The 16,062-nt window shown below is 40.7% G+C and overlaps 1 long non-coding RNA gene across 1 annotated transcript in view; it reads right to left on the bottom strand.

The window, feature by feature from the left end:
* Positions 1–492: 492 nt before the first annotated feature.
* LOC127580677 (uncharacterized) overlaps positions 493–16,062 on the bottom strand; it is a 97,011-nt gene continuing 81,441 nt past the window's right edge. The window contains exon 3 of the long non-coding RNA XR_007957858.1: positions 493–618. This is a non-coding gene — a long non-coding RNA (uncharacterized LOC127580677). The remainder of the gene's footprint in view (positions 619–16,062) is intronic.

Below are 16,062 nucleotides of genomic sequence, written 5' to 3'. Positions count from 1 at the left end.
TAAATCAGTTTTAAATAGTTAAATTCCTTTGCAAATAATTGTCAAAGCTGAATAAATGTTAACAATTATATTGCTTTGCTCAAATGTTAGTGTGGAGATAAAAGCAGCAACAAACATAATGCACTTTCTACAGTGTTGTCCTCCCACTAACCTTAATCCTTTCCTTTGAGTTTCAGGAGCTTTCTGTTCCATTTCTAATACTGCTGCAGGCAGACTCAGCACTTAGGTCCCTCAGATCTACCATCTCCAGGGTACCTTAAGGAGGGCTTAGAGAATCCAGTACTGATGTGAGTCCAAGCATTTGCCTTCCAGCAAAGCAATGGATCTTTATAGTGAAAGGAATCAGACCTTTAATAGGAGCCATGATGCAGGAAAAAGAAACAAGCAATCAGAGAAAAGGTAAAATAAACATTGAATGTAGGAATTTGACTTAAATAGACTTGTTTAATTCTCAATATTTATCCTTTAATGAAAATTGCTAGAAAAGATTACCTGATCATCATTGTTTTGATATTTGTAGGATTGTGCTGTGCTCATATTGGCTGATGCACTTCTTCCAATGAAGAAGAGGCTACTCTTCAAAAGTACTTCATTGCCCACGTTGTGTTTTGTGATGTTCTGAAAGGGAAGTGAAAGGTGTTATGTAATTGTTTTCATTTACTGAAACTGGCACAATTGTAACCTTTCTAATAATCTGACACACATTAGCTCTGGTGCTTTCAATTGCATATTTTTATAAAGCCTGGGTACATTGAGCATTAATTGGTAAGAAATGGGCCACCACTCCATGTCTGTTGTTCACTATTAGAGGCAAATAATGAAGTTCAGCATGAATTAGTGCAGAGGTAAGTTTCCTCTTTATGAAACGAGGCTCAAATTAGAACCACGTCTTTTGTGGTGCTCAGTTATTGATAAACTAAGCTCAAAACACAGAGATCTCAGCCCTCAGAAACTTGAGATGTTAGGTAATTAATGGTAACAGCACTTAAATTTTACCAGGAGAATTTTTGTGTAGAAATTTGTTCTCAATCACTTGTGCTAAACACCCTTATTTAGTAGCAGCTGAGCATTATGTTCTGAAATTCAATCCCATGGAATTCAGCAGTTACTATATGTGTGAATTTAGCTCAAGGAACCAAAAATCAATTTCTAATTCAAGCTCTCCATTGATTGACAGGTATGTAGAATGATAGTGAAGTAAAAATAGTACATTTCTATTCCAAAACAGTCTATGAGAGAGGACAGACAAGGCCTCAATTTAAAGTGTCCTATGAAAGATATTCAACAGTATAGATACAGTTATGAATATAAAGTACTGAGACTGCTTGGAGAAGTGATTAGTGCCACTGTGCCAAAAGAATTGTTTGTGACCCTAATTTGTAGCAAACCACAAATACATAACAGTTGAACTTCACTGTCTTTTTATCTGACAAAGTATTGCCAAACTCAGTAAAGCTTGTTTCACTCCATGGAATCTTAGAATGGTACAGCAGAGAGAGAGGGAGAGAATTTTGACCCACATACCTCTTTGAATGGGCTGCTCAGTTATTTTTCCTCCTGCCATTCCTTTCTCATTACCATGCAAATTATTCCTCTTCATGTTTTTGTCCAATTCTCTTTAAAAATTACTTTTGAACTTTTCACCACCTTGTTAGGAAATGCATTCCAGATAATAACAATTGAATATATCGAAACAATATCCCTTTGGCTCATCTGCTAATTGAATTAAGTTTTGTGTCCTTTGATTTCTGACAATAATGCCATTTGAAATAGTTTCACCTGATTTAATGAAAGCCTTTTATGATTCAACTACCATTCCAGCAAATCTACACTGCAACACCTCAACATAGAGTAAAACATCATGGAAACAGATCTTTCAGTCCAACTTCTCCATGCCAACCAATAAGTCTATCTGAGCTAGTCCCATTTGTTTGCATTTGACCCATATCCCTCTAAACCTTTTCTATCTATGTACCTGAGTGCCTTTTAAAGTGCAGTGTCCACATTTGACTGAGGCCTAACTAGTTATTTAACTGAACTTGGAGACCCCTTGGATTAAAAAAGTGTTTTCATTCACACGTTTCAATAGCACAAACCAAGGCAGCTGAGAGAATGGATCCTTTCTAATAAAAACCATGGAATCCTCTTCCTTAAATATCCAATTACAGTACCACTGTTGTGAGATTGTGGATGGTGCACACTGCAGTGTGCACCATCCACCACGTGTCCTGTGACAACTCACCACGGCTGTGACCTCTATAATTTAGAAGGACAAGGAGAGCTGGTGAAAGGGAATGCCAATACCTGCAACTTCTGTTTCAAGTGAGTTGTGAACACGGTTCAGCACATCACGGAACCCAGTTTCCCCTCCATGGACTCTGTCTACACTTCTTGTTGCCTCGGTAAAGCAGCCAACATAATCAAAGACCCCGCCCACCCCAAACATTCTCTCTTCTCCCCTCTCCCATTAGGCAGAAGATAGAAAAGCCTGAAAGCACGTAACAGCAGACCCAAGGACAGCTTCTATCCTGCTGTTATAAGACCATTGAACAGTTCCCTAGTATGATATGATGGATTCTCGACTTCACAATCTACTTCGTTATGGCCTTGCACCTTATTGTCTGCCTGCACTACACTTTCTCTGTAACTGTAACACTTTATTCTGCATTCTGTTATTGCTCTTCCCTTCTACTACCTCAATGTACTGATATGATGAAATGATCTTCATGGAAAACACAGTTTTTTCGCTATACCTCAGTAAATGTGACAATAGTAAACCAATTTACCAAGATACCCACCACCTTTACAACCTTATTGAGCCAAAACTCTTCACTCATCACTTAATAGCACCTTTGTTAGAAGGACTGAGCAGTACAAGATAGCAGCTCACCTCCGCTTTCTCAAGGGTAATTAGGAAAAGGCAACAGATACTGCTCTTTGCCTGTGATGGAATGAAAGCAAGTAATCAATGAGTCATTTAAGCAGCACAGGTGTAAAGATTCCTTCTTGAGGCTGTGCTAAATCCTCCTACCATGTTGAGCACACTGCATCATCGATTTATATTCTTTGGTGTTACCTGCTGATTGACATCAGGATCTACCTACCTGCTTATGTTCACTGTGTAAGAGCCTCAGATCTACTTGCACCATTCCCAGTCAGGGCACCAGTCCCAGTCAGGGCACCAGTGAGACCCACACTATGCAAATGTACATACACACATATTTGAATGCATTGGGCTTTTTTTAGTGCATAAACAACAGACTCTAAGTAGGGAAATTTTGCAAACCTTGGCTGTAAAATAAATCAATTGATACATATCCATGTTTTGTATCTACTACAGGAAGTGCTTGCCTGAGGAACTTCCTGTCTTCATCACTGTTCCTCAGAGTAGAGTGTACAATGGAAACATGGTTGTTATGGGAATCTGAAGCAAACTGCATACATTTTTCAATGTCCAGCTGATCAATTAATATTTATCCAGATGGTAAGTGACCTTTCATTTGACTCACAGTTAATTTAATGTGCCACTTTTTCCAAATGGAAACCAGATGGGGGAAGAACAAGGAAGGATTCCGGGTTTAAATTCTGCTGTTTACTTTGCTACTGATGAAAATCCACTGATGGTTTTACACAACTTAATACAGCATAATTCTGTAAAGCTTGATGTAAAAATAACAGGGAAAAAAAACTTCTGTTCTTTTAAATAAAATAAGGCCAGTGACACTATTTCAGAGCATGAAAGCATCTAACACTGATCATCTAATTAATGTGTCAAATATCAAACAACAGCACTTCTGATAATGCAGCACCCCTCAGCACTGCATCAGGTTGAGAGTCTGGACTTTTTTTTGCTGGAGTCCCACATGTATGAGTTAAATTCCAATGTATTTTTTTTGTTAGAGATCAGTAATGGTGCAACAGAGCCACAGCTGATAATTAATGAACACGCCAAAAGTAAAGAGATACTCCCCTTCCTTTCCTTCCTATTATAATCCAACAGGCATTAAAACTTGGCCCAGAGTAGCATTCTATTGCTCCAACTCTCTTCAATCTTGGCCTATTTACTGAGGTTATTTTAATAAACTATAAAATTAGTTGGAGCTGTATCTTAAGCTCTTTGTTTTTCTTGTTGATCAATTTTCTGCTGGAGTCTTATTTCTCAGAACAGGCAAGTGGAAGGGCAGCTATGATTCATTGAGAAAGCAGCTTTGCTGGTTTCAAGCTTTTAATTATAATGAAATTGAAGGGCCTCTTTCCTATTGGTTACCAGTTGTTGCTGGTTCCAGGATGTAAGGGTGTTTAGCCTATGATGAAGATTGGCACTGAGTTACTGATAGCCTCTGAAGAGGGCTTTTTGTTCTTTCTGGAGTTAGGATGATCTGAAGTGCTGCTGGATATCAGGTACTGGTTAATATATCATTTGAATTTAAACAGCTCGGGAGACTGTGGAGCGTTGCATTCCAATAACAACAGAAGCAACCTGGATTTATTTAGTACTCTTAAAGTACTAAAACTTCCTTGGATACATCGCAGCAGCATTAACAGACATAATTGGAACATGGCTACATGAGGAGATATTGGGACAAATGTCCAAAATCTCGTTCAAAGAGGTAGGACCATCTTAAGGAAGGAGAAAGAGTTATAATGACAAAGGTTTAGGGAGGAGATTTCAGAGCATAGCAGCTGGAGGCAGAGATACTGACAGTTTAGTGATGAAAACTGGGAATGCACAAGGGGCCAGAGTTAGAGGAATCTTGGAGAAGGTTGCTGTGGTAGGAAGGGCTGAGGCTGTGGAGGGATTTGAAAACAACAATGAGGATTGGTGCCAGCAAGCTGCCAAGATTAAAGTTGTATTTGGATTCCCGCTCTCCTAGTAGGCAACTTAACTGTTCAATCTTAAAATAGCCACAAATGACACCTCCACTTCACCCTCTTCTCTACCCACTGTGACCCTTACACCTATTGAAAGTCCATTTTTGACCTTGAAGCACCTGTTGTTCCATATTTACAGAGTGAGTGGGGGAAATGCCTTTGTCCATGCAAAAGGTACAAAGCCTCATACAGAGTAGAATTTTTCTGCAGGGAGCCTACTGCCCCTCATCGAGTTAGTTCACCATTCCCAGCTGGGGATAATTTCCCTGCCTTTATGTTTCCACTCCAAGCGTCCGTTAATAAACCATTAGGGTTTTTACAACAATCCAAGAGCTTCACAGTCACTTCAAACCATAGCACTTTTTATTTTCAGATATTTAAATCTGAATTCAAATTCCCAAAATGCTGTGTTGGGATTTGAACGTGCACATTCTCATTACTAGTCCTGGTAACATAACCATTGCTTTAATATTACCTCTATAGAATATTCTTTCTTTTCCAATTACCATTTTCTTTGATTTTCTTTTAATCTATCCCAGTGATTCTTTTTAAATTATATAAATCAGACAAAATTAATATTTTATTTCACTAAACATTTGTAACTTGCTGTTGTTTAATGACTTGTGTTTTTACAGAAGTGACCTAGATTCAAGGAAATAAAAGCAAATTTTGTCTCTCAGGGGGACTCAGGGACCAGCCAGCTCAATGTGGAATGCTGTAGGTATTTTGTGCGGACTGGTTCTGTGACATGCAGCCCACATCTATCTGTTAACGCTTCCAGTCTTGTGATATCCAGTCCTTACGCTGCCAAGGTATCCAGGATCTGAGGAAGGTCGCTGAACTAACAATTTACAGCTTGGCATCCACCATTTTAGGGTGGAAGTGGGGGTCAGTGATAATAGAGCACTGGGCATCTGCTCACTGAGACCAACATCCCTGTAGCCTATCAGTAAGATTACTAAGAAGTTGAATTCTGGTCACAGCTTGTCAATTTCTTCAGTAATTATGGACCCAGGCCTGAATCTCTTGGTTGGCTGCACTTAACACTGCTGGATTGTCCAATTCTGCCATCCTACCAGTTACCCTATGTGACCCAGACCAGAGCTAATGTTAATCTTTGCTTTCTGATTTTTGCATTTACTATCCAAACCACTTCAGGGGATAGCTGTAAGGAAGAAGAAAAGTCCACTCAAAAAAGACTCCAAATGCTAGAAACCATGATGTGATATTAGTTGTCAAAACACAATCATTACTTGAAGATTTTTACTTCTTTAAGAAACTATGTCACATAGTCTGCTGTTCTCTGGAGACCTAAGTCCAGATGAAGGGTCTCAACTCAAAACATCGACTATCAATTTCCCTCCATAGATGCTGCTTGACCTGCTGAGTTCCTCCAGCATCTTGTATGTTACTCCAGATTCCAGCATCTACAGTCTCTTGTGTCTCCATGAGTCTGAAACTGTCTGGGTGTATTCAGAAAATTTAACGTAGAATGATTTTCATCTTTTTTAAGAATTGTTTTTGCTGTTTGAACTTTATTTTCTATTAGATGAAAAATATTGAAGCATCTTTAGAATTGCGTATCCAGTGGCTCAACAAACATCCATGGGTACAGCATAAACAGAACAAAAGTGAAGCTCCATCTACACTATTCCCATCAAACAGTCATATACAGAGATCAATACACACAAATGCTGTAGGGAGCTCAGCAGGTCAGGCAGCATCTCTGGAGGGAAATGAACAGTTGATGTTTTGGGTTGAGACCCTTTATCAGGACTAGAAAGGAAGAAGGCAGAAGCCAGAATAAAAAGGGAGGGGGAGCACAAGCTGGTAGGTGATAGGTGAGTCCAGGTGAGAGGGAGAAGGTAGGTGGGTGGGGGTAGGGTGATGAAAGGGAGTGATGTGAGAAGCTTGGAGGTGATAGGTGGAAGAGGCAAAGGGTTGAAGAAGAAGGAATCTGATAGGAAAGGAGAATAGACCATGGAATAAAGGGAAGGAGGTGGGGAACCAGTGGCAGGTCGTGAGGATGAGGGAAGGGAAAGAGAAGGGGTGAGGGGGCTACAGGAAGGAGGGAAAACAAAGTGGGGAAGGGGGAATAAAACAAAGGGGAGGGGTTGAAGACAACCAAGATGGAATATGGGGTGTTGCTTCTCCAACCTGTATCTGGCCTCAAAGTGGAGGAGGCCGTGGATAGACATGTCAGTATAGGAATGGGAAGTGGAATTGAAGTGGCTGGCTACAGGGAGATCCTGGCTGTTATGGTGGATGGAGCAAAGGTGCTTGACCAAGCGGTCACCCCAATCTGCATCGGGTCTCACCGATGTAGAGGAGGCTGCACTGCCAGCCTTCCTTTCCGGTCCTGATGAAGTGTTCTCGACCCAAGAAGTTGGCTGTTTATTTTCCTCCATGGATGCTGCCTGACCTGCTGAGTTCCTCCAGTATTCTGTATGTATTGCTTCAGATTCCAGCATCTGCAGAATCTCTTGTGTCTCCATAGTACAGATCAATCTCCCTCTGTACTATCCATCAAACAACTCAGCTGCTATGTAGGCTAGACACAGAGTAAGGCAGACTGTATATTGACCTCAGATGTGAGTATAGTTCCTTTTCTGGTATCTCATTAAGGCTAAATCTCCCTCTTTGGTGTCCCATTAAGTGAACTTCTCAACATAGCTGCCTAAAAATCCCAACACACCTGTAAAGTAGCCAAAAGTGTGGCATCCGATACTTCCCTTCCAAACTTGGTTTTGAGAATTGTCAGCCATATAGTTGTTGGAGGAAGGTGGCGAGGGGCAGCAGTAGGCTCAATCATTTAGCTTTGGGGGTGCGGGAAGGGTAACAGGAGACCAATAGTTGGTGTTGGGAAGCAGAAGAGTGGCACTTGTTCAGAAAGATACAATTTCAGCATTCAAAATGCAATTGGTCAGGGATAGGAAAGGAATAGAGGGATGCGGGCCTAATGCAGCCAAATGGAATTAGCATAGGTATACATCACAGTCAGCAAGGACAAATTGTGCCGAGGATCCTATTTCTGTGGTGGACAGCTCTGTGACTCAATGGCTCTCAAGGGTTTAGGGGAGGTTCGACACATTGATGGGATAGAGAGTACCGGGTTCTGTAGAGAGTAAGCATCTGAACTGGCAACATGCAGATGTTGGGGTACCATAGCACTGATAATGGCATTCCAGAGGATTATGTGGTCAGGGTGGAAGATTGGGGGTTGAACTGGAGGTTGGAGGAATGGTGGGGATGGATGCTTCTGTGTCAGTGTGAGGTGAGCTGATGCCCAAGGGTGCATATAAGTAATTTACTCATTTAGCAGGTGCCCTAGTCTGGCACTCTGCTAAAAATACTTTGCTGTCTTATGTGTGTCTGATGGTTGGTGATCCCAGAACAACATGGTCCAAGTTCCCCTGCAATTCTCCAAAAGCATTGTTCAGGATTGCAAAAGGGATTCATGCCAGGAAGTTCCCAATTCAATTTTCTGAGTAACACCATACAACCCAGAAATGCTTGTTATCCCATTTCAATCCAGCCAAAAGCATGGATTCTACATTATACAATAGAATTTTTAGGCAGAAATTTTTATTGTTCTCAACAGTAGCTGTCAGTTGTCTCTGAGTTATTGGTGATGGATTAAAGTTATTGTAAGCTGTTATTCCATCTGGCCCTGGAATTGGAATCAGACTGACAGTTAGAAGAGTATGAGCCAGAAGTAATTGATAATCTCCTCTAGCTTTGTTCACAGGTTCAATGTGCATTCTGAATGCCCAATACTTTGAAAGTGGTGCAGTTAAAATTACAGCAATTAATTATCCAATCCATTCTTTAAAAAAAATACTTATCTTGCATTTCATTCTATAATATGGGGCTTGCCTCAATTCAAAGCCCTTTCACCTCTGGGTCAGATGGCTGTGCATTCATCTGCAAGATGAACTCCTAATCCTGTCTGCCTCAGCAGAGCACTGAGGAAGCTTCTTGTTGATGTCTGCATGAAACGGAGCTCCATCTGCCTATTTCGATATTGCAGGCAAGCTGCGAAGGTCCCTTGGCATAGAGAATGCAAGACAATTGGGTCATCTGGCCCAACTTAGGAGCTCTCTGGGTGGATAAACTAACTCTCCCCACCCCCACCTCTCAACCATTGTAATATTAAATTGTTTCTTAAACGATTCCAGAGTTGTTGCCTCTGCTCCTCAATGTGGAAATGTTTTCCAGACGTAGAGCACTCTTTGTGTGAAGAGTATGAGGTGCAAGGCATACACCCAGTGTTCTGGCCAACATTCCTTCATCAACCAACACCACCAAACAGATTTAACTGATCATTCATCTCTGGTGTTGTGGGAGCTTTCTCTGTGCAAAATAGTTGGCTGTTTATCTACATAGCAACAACTATTTCATTTCAGAGTAATTCATCAGAATGTTTCTGAAAGACAATGAGGAGCTGTTTATAGATATAAGTCTATCATTTTGGCAGAATATGGTTTCAATAACAATCAGGAGATCTCATGGAGCCTCATTAAATGACAATCAAAAGCCTGGATCCTTTGCGTTAATACCACCCTCTATTCTACTTCAGGTATCTGATTGAAAGTAACAATAAAATTTGCTGCTTGTTTCTAAAAGTTCTTGCAACACAATGCATAACTTGGATCTGAGTTGGATTTTTTCCAGGTTCTTTTCTGACCAAAACTGCTAGTGTGCTGAGTCATTTTAACAATTCATTTACTCAGCTTTGTAACATCCTGCAGGACATCTATTCCCTTTAGTATCAATTAGTTCAGAACTGGACATAGGTAACAAGGGAATAGAAGCCATTTAATGTGACCTCTCTCAGATTGGCCAATCTAAGATTCAGCTGTTTAATCATAGGCAGTTTAATCATAGAGGGTGCAACATTGGTCTATCAATGCGGACATTCCAGTAGAGACCATTGTGTGGTAACCACGAAAGGGAGCTTGACTTAACTGTCCCCTCCTGAACACTGGGGCATTGAGGACTGGCTGATCTTTCCTCCCATTCCCAGTTCCACTCCTGCTTCTTTTGAGTTATTTACACTGCACACAGTGGTAGGTTGGCCTTCCTTAAACTCACTTTCCATCTGCTCACGTTGGTCCATTCTTCTGCATTCCTGCCTTTCTTCACTCCATCATTGGAGGTGTCCAAGACCTAAATTCTAAAATTCTCTTCTTGCACTTCACAACTTACCTCATTGGTCACTTGCTTGCAATGTGGCTCAGCAGCCTTTTTTTCTGTGATATGGCAACTGTATGATGTGCATCACTGCATTGAAAATACAATATAAATGCAAATTGCTTCTGATAACACAAGGAACAGTCAGAAACTGCCAGCCCCATAACCAACATGCACAGTGATAGCACTCAATGGGTTCAGGCATAAAGTACCATGCGACCAGGGAATGAGAGCTTAGCAAGGGCATTCACTGAGAAAAGATCTGAAGTACAAAAAGGGTACTCAATGGTAAGAGGACTGAGCACATGGCAATGACACTCAACAGGGCATTGCAAGGGCATATTACAGGAGAATCCAGAAGGATGAGAAAAACACTCAGTGTAACAAAGGCTTAGGGCTGTGCACCATCTCTTGATGGAATTAGGACAGGTCACTTGAAGCAACCCGGCCTGGAAATGAAAGGCTGGATTGAAAATGTAGTAGTGTTGACCACATTTGGAAAATGAGAGTATTTTTGTAAAAGACTATTCTGCAGGATATAATTGAACTCTAAATAGAGTTCAGTAATAATAATGAAGAAGGAATTTGCATTCTTATAACCTCTGACAATCTAAGACACACTACAGCCAATGAAGAGTGGTCACTGTTGTAAGATTAGAAACAAAGTTGCTGATTTATGCACAGTAAGATCCCACAAACAACACTGATATTGACTAGATCATTTGTTTATTAATGATATCAATTGAGAACATTAGTGAGCATTCCTCTGCTTTTCCTCAACAAAGAGATCAGTTATATCGATCTGAGGGGTTAGACAAGGCCTTGATTTGACACCTCTCCAAAAGATGACAAGTCTGTAATTCAGTATTTCACCTGCACTGCGTGAAGTTGTCAGACAAGTGTGTATGCTCAAGTCTTGGGAAGATGATTGGAAACCATGGCCTTCTGACTCAGAGGCAAGAATGCCACACAAAATATGGCTGATGACACACATTGCAAATGTGATACAATCATGGAATGATCTGTTCAGAAGGGGGACATTTGGCTCTTCACTTCAATTCTGACTTGATAGAACACTCCCAACCCTTTGGCCAGCAAATGTTTCCTTTCTTATAATAAATACAATTCCCTTTGGAAGATGCTGATGAATATGCTTCCACTGTCCTTACAGGAAATGAGTTCCAGATCACAACAACTCAGCAAAAAAAAAGAGAATCTCTCCAAGACCAAGCATTCAGTCAATGTAATCAAAACTCTTAATTCTTTTGAAGAGCTCTAATAATTCTCTACTTAATCTTCCATGGTCTTAAAAAAAACTCAGCTTTTTCAGTGTTTTGCAGAGGTCCCATTTTCCCTGATACCAATCCAGTTAATCACCTCTACAAACCCTCTGATACTTAGCATACATAACCTGGAACACACATGGAGTCCAGAACTGAACAGTACAGCAATTGAGATCTAATCAAAGATATATATATGTTTCAGCATAAATTCATTACTTTGCTGCCATTGTGTCTCAATTTATATAGCCTAAGAACCCATGAGATATTTAATAGTTTTATTAAGGTCCTGTCACGTTGAAGAAAGTGAGATTTATTTGTTGAATATGCCCACAGCTTTCAGAAAAGTGTATGTTGGCGTGACAATATTGTTCAGAGCTTCACAGATAAAAATATTGCTCCCACTCAATACGTGAATCTTGGAAGTCATTGATCTGATTGTGCTTGAGCTGGAGAAAGTACAGAGGAGATTCATTAGGATGTTGCCTGGATTAAAGGACTTCAGTAATGGTGAGAGATTAGATAGGCTGGGCTTGTTTTCCCTGGAGAAAAGGTGGCTGAAGGGTGACCTCAAAGAGGTATATAAAATTATAAGAAGCATAGATAGGGTAGATAGTCAAAATCATTTTCCCAAGGTGAGGGTATCAGCACGAGTTTATAGTAAGAGGAAGAAGTTTTAAAGGGGATCTGAGAGGTATTTTTTTTTACATCGCGTGTGCTTGAGGTCTGGAATGCACTGCCAGAGAAGGTGGTAGGATCAGATACAATCACTATGCTTTAGGAGGCATTTATACAGGCACTTGAATAGGCAATGCATCGAAGGATACAGACCTAATGCCTGGTGTTGTAGACAATGGAGAATGTTATGAAAAATTAAAGGGGATCTTGATCAGCTACATATGTGGGCTGAGGATAGGCAAATGGCTTTCAATACAGATTTGTGTAAGGTATTGCATTTTGGGAGATCAAACCAGGGTAGGACTTACACAGTGAATGATACGGCCCTAGGGAGTGTCATGGAACAGAGGGACCTAAGAGTGCAAGAGCATAGTTTGCTGAAAACGGCATCTCAGGTAAATACAGTGGTGAAGAAGGCATTTGGCACACTGGCCTTCTTCAGTCAGGGCATTGAGTATAGGAGTTGGGAAGTTATGTTGCAGTTATATAAGACATTGGTGAGGCCTCACTTTGAGTATTGTGTACAGTTTTGGTCATCCTGTTATAGGAAACATGTTATTAAACTAGAAAGAGTGCAGAGAAGATTTACCAGGATGTTGCCTGGACTTGGGGGCCTGAGTTACGAGGAGAGGTTGCGTAGACCAGGACTTTATTCCCTGGAATGTAGGAGATAGAGAGGTGACCTGATAGAGGTATGTAAGATCATGGGTTGCATAGACAGGGTGAAAGCACAGGGTCTTTTTCCCAGGGAGGAGGTGCCAAAAACAAGAGGGCATAGGTTTAAGATCAGAGGTGAGAGATTTAAAAGGGACATCAGGGGAAGCTTCTTCACGCAAAGGGTGGTGGGTATTTGGAATGAGCTGCCAGAAATAGTGGTTGAAGCAGGCACATTAGCAACATTTAAAAGCTATCTAGATAAGGATAGGAATGTTCAGAGGACTATGGGCCAAATGCAGGCAGGTGGGACTAGATCACTGGGCAACACAGTAGGCATGGACAAGTTGGGCCAAAGGGCCTGTTTCCATGCTGTAAGACTCTATGACTATGACTCTATGACTAATGTGGGGAAATGGGATTAGTGAAGATGGATGTAAAGGTCAGCATGGATATGGTGGACCAATGAGCCCATTTCTGTGCTGTACAACCCTACGATGCTATTGAACCACCTCTCATACATTGGGAATTAGCTATCAACAAAGGCAGATAGCAAGAATGAAATTCACTATCACCTTTAGTGTACTAGCACAGCCTCTGACCAACTGAACAGAAGGATGTTTGAAACCCCAGTCTCAGTGCAAAATTCATGGTTTACTGGGAAGCTGTGATCACAACCCTCCTATATACTTCCTGGACTCCTTATAGATCAGGTCACTGAAGTGATACAACCAATTTGGACTCTGCAAAATCTGCCATATCCACTGGCAGAATAAGTGAAACCACATAAGCATCACTTCAAACCAACACCCCAATATCGAGGACCCAATCACATGCAATTGGCTCCATTGCTGCTCACATGCCTGAAACAGACACCTTAATCCAAGTTGTGTCACAGGAGGAAATTACCAGGTAGATAGAAAAAAAGATTCAAGGATGTTGTCAAACCTCCTCGAAATATTGCAACATCCTAACTAACTCCTGGGAACCTCTGGTCTGTGCCAACCCAGAGTGGAGACATAGCATTCAGGGTGGGATTAAGAATGGTCTGTGTGTTGGGAGTACACAGACGCCTGTTTAAGAAGTAGAAGGAGTTCAGCACCTCCTAAACTACCAAACAACTGGCCCCCTCAATTACCTTTTGCCCAGGTGTAGCAAGATCCGTAGTTCCCACATTGCTGTTGTCATTCACCTCAGAACGCACAGGACTGGATTTCAGGCAAGCCGTCCTCAATCCCAGGGGACTGCCTACTGGAACTCTACCTCAGGGAGAGTCGGCACCTTCAGGAGATATACCCCAGGGAGAGTCTGTACCTTCAGGAACTGTACCCCAGGGAGAGATGACACCTTCAGGAACTGTACCCCAGGGAGAGTCAGCACCTTTGCGAACTATAACCAGAGCATGTCATCATTTTAAGGATAGGGTGGTTAACAAGGGGAATGAATACACAGAGCTAATTTGGTGAAGTTTTTCCCCAATGTATTGAAAGGGATTTACTTTGACTGTTTTATACTAAATTTATTCCAGGCTTACTATCAGCTTAGATACTCCTGAGTGACAGATGTGGAAATCCTCAGAAGTTTCTCAAACATCTGAAAAAAAAGTCTGCTCTTCACTGAACATGGGCATCAAAGAGAAACTTCTGGAAAACAGCTCGTTGATGTGTCCTACATTGTGCATTATACATCATGCATCAGAGCATTGATATGTCATATCTCTGCAGGGTGAAAAAATTGGGTGAAACTTTTTTTTAACCTGTGTTTCTTTTCTAAACCTTTACTTGGAACATTGTTGCTGCAGATTTCAGTTAAAAAGAAAACGCTAAAGACACTTAGATCATCTCTAACCATCAGATAAGCAGAAAAATGAGAAGTTATTTGGACACTGTAGTCTACGTACCTGCTTTTGTTTGAACTTCTTATTACTATAATCTATAAAATATTCTTTGCTCTTGATGGGATCATTCCCGAATCAATTCAGCCAAGTATGCTAACCCCACTGCGTTAAAAACTTTTAAAAATATTCAGATAGTGTCTCCTTGACTCCTCTACACGATTGATGTAACTTTAGTGTGATATTGTAAGCACCAAAACACCCCCTTACTTCATTCTCATGAAAAAGCCTTTGCAGATATATTGGGCATGATTGATACACAGGTTTCCTTAATAATATTCCTGCCCAGTGTTCACACACAGGTTCTTTTACACTGACCATTGCAAAGGTTAGTTTTGTGAAAAATCAGATCATTGAAAACCTTTGCAAAATCATCAATGCAAGTTTTGTAAATCAATGTAATAAAATAGAACCAACTTGGCCTGTCACCATAAACCCTTGAGGGTGATTCTAATTGAAGAGAATCATTTCCCACAAAAGATTACGATGTGATTCAAACCCTGGACACCAAACTAATAAAATTAGACTTGTTGAAACTTAGGAGCTGGCCATTGCATAGTTATCAGGAGTACTGACTTTGTCTTATCTAATCCCTGCTTCATGCTTGTTAATTTAGAACAAATCAGAGATTGAATCAGGATCTTTCTAGTCTATAGTGGGTGAGTATTAGGCACATGATGCATTTATTCAGAGACATGCAGCACAATTGGAGACAATTCAACCAATCGTTCCTATGCTGGCTCTTTGAAAGAGATATCCAATTAGTCCTCCTCTCCTGCTCTTTCCCCATAGCCCTGCAATTTTTTTCCTTTCAAGTATTTCTCCAATTCCCTTTGGAAAGTTCTGCTTGAATCTACTTTCACCATCCATTCAGGCAGAATACATTCCTGATCACAGCTGGCTGCATTAAAAAATTCTCATACCCTCTCGGTTCCTTAGACAATTACCCTAAATCTGTGTCTTTTGGTTACAAACCTTTCTGCCAGTAGAAACAGTTTTCCTCTGTCAGTGCAAACTAGGCAACTGTTCAAAACTGAACAGGTCTATTAAATTTCCCCTTAAACCTATCTGCTGTTAGGAGTGACATTCTCTATTCCAAATAGATAACACTCTGCATTTCTAGAAGACACAAGAAACTGCAGATGCTGGAATCTGGCATAAAAAAAGCAAACTGCTGGAGGAACTCAGTGGGTCAGAAAACATCTGTAGAAGGAAATGGACAGTCAACATTTCAAGACCATTCCTGCGGTGTACAGAATGGGATATTTGACACCAACTGGAGCTAATTGGTCATTTATATAGATTTAACGTAACTTCATGCCTCTCTTCATTGACTTGACAAAAGGTCATCAACCTTAAGCATTGATTTGCTGTTCCTTTACAGACTCTGCCCAGCTTGTTGAGATTTCCAATCATTTTATCTTTAAATTTCAAATTTTCAACATCTACATATTTTTACTTTTCAAGGTAAATACTGTTTCTGGGCACCAT

The sequence above is a fragment of the Pristis pectinata genome, chromosome 20, assembly GCF_009764475.1.
Source record: "Pristis pectinata isolate sPriPec2 chromosome 20, sPriPec2.1.pri, whole genome shotgun sequence".
Taxonomy (NCBI): domain Eukaryota; kingdom Metazoa; phylum Chordata; class Chondrichthyes; order Rhinopristiformes; family Pristidae; genus Pristis; species Pristis pectinata.
The sequence above is the reverse complement of the archived record's forward strand: the minus strand, read 5'-3'. Positions and strand labels throughout refer to the sequence as shown.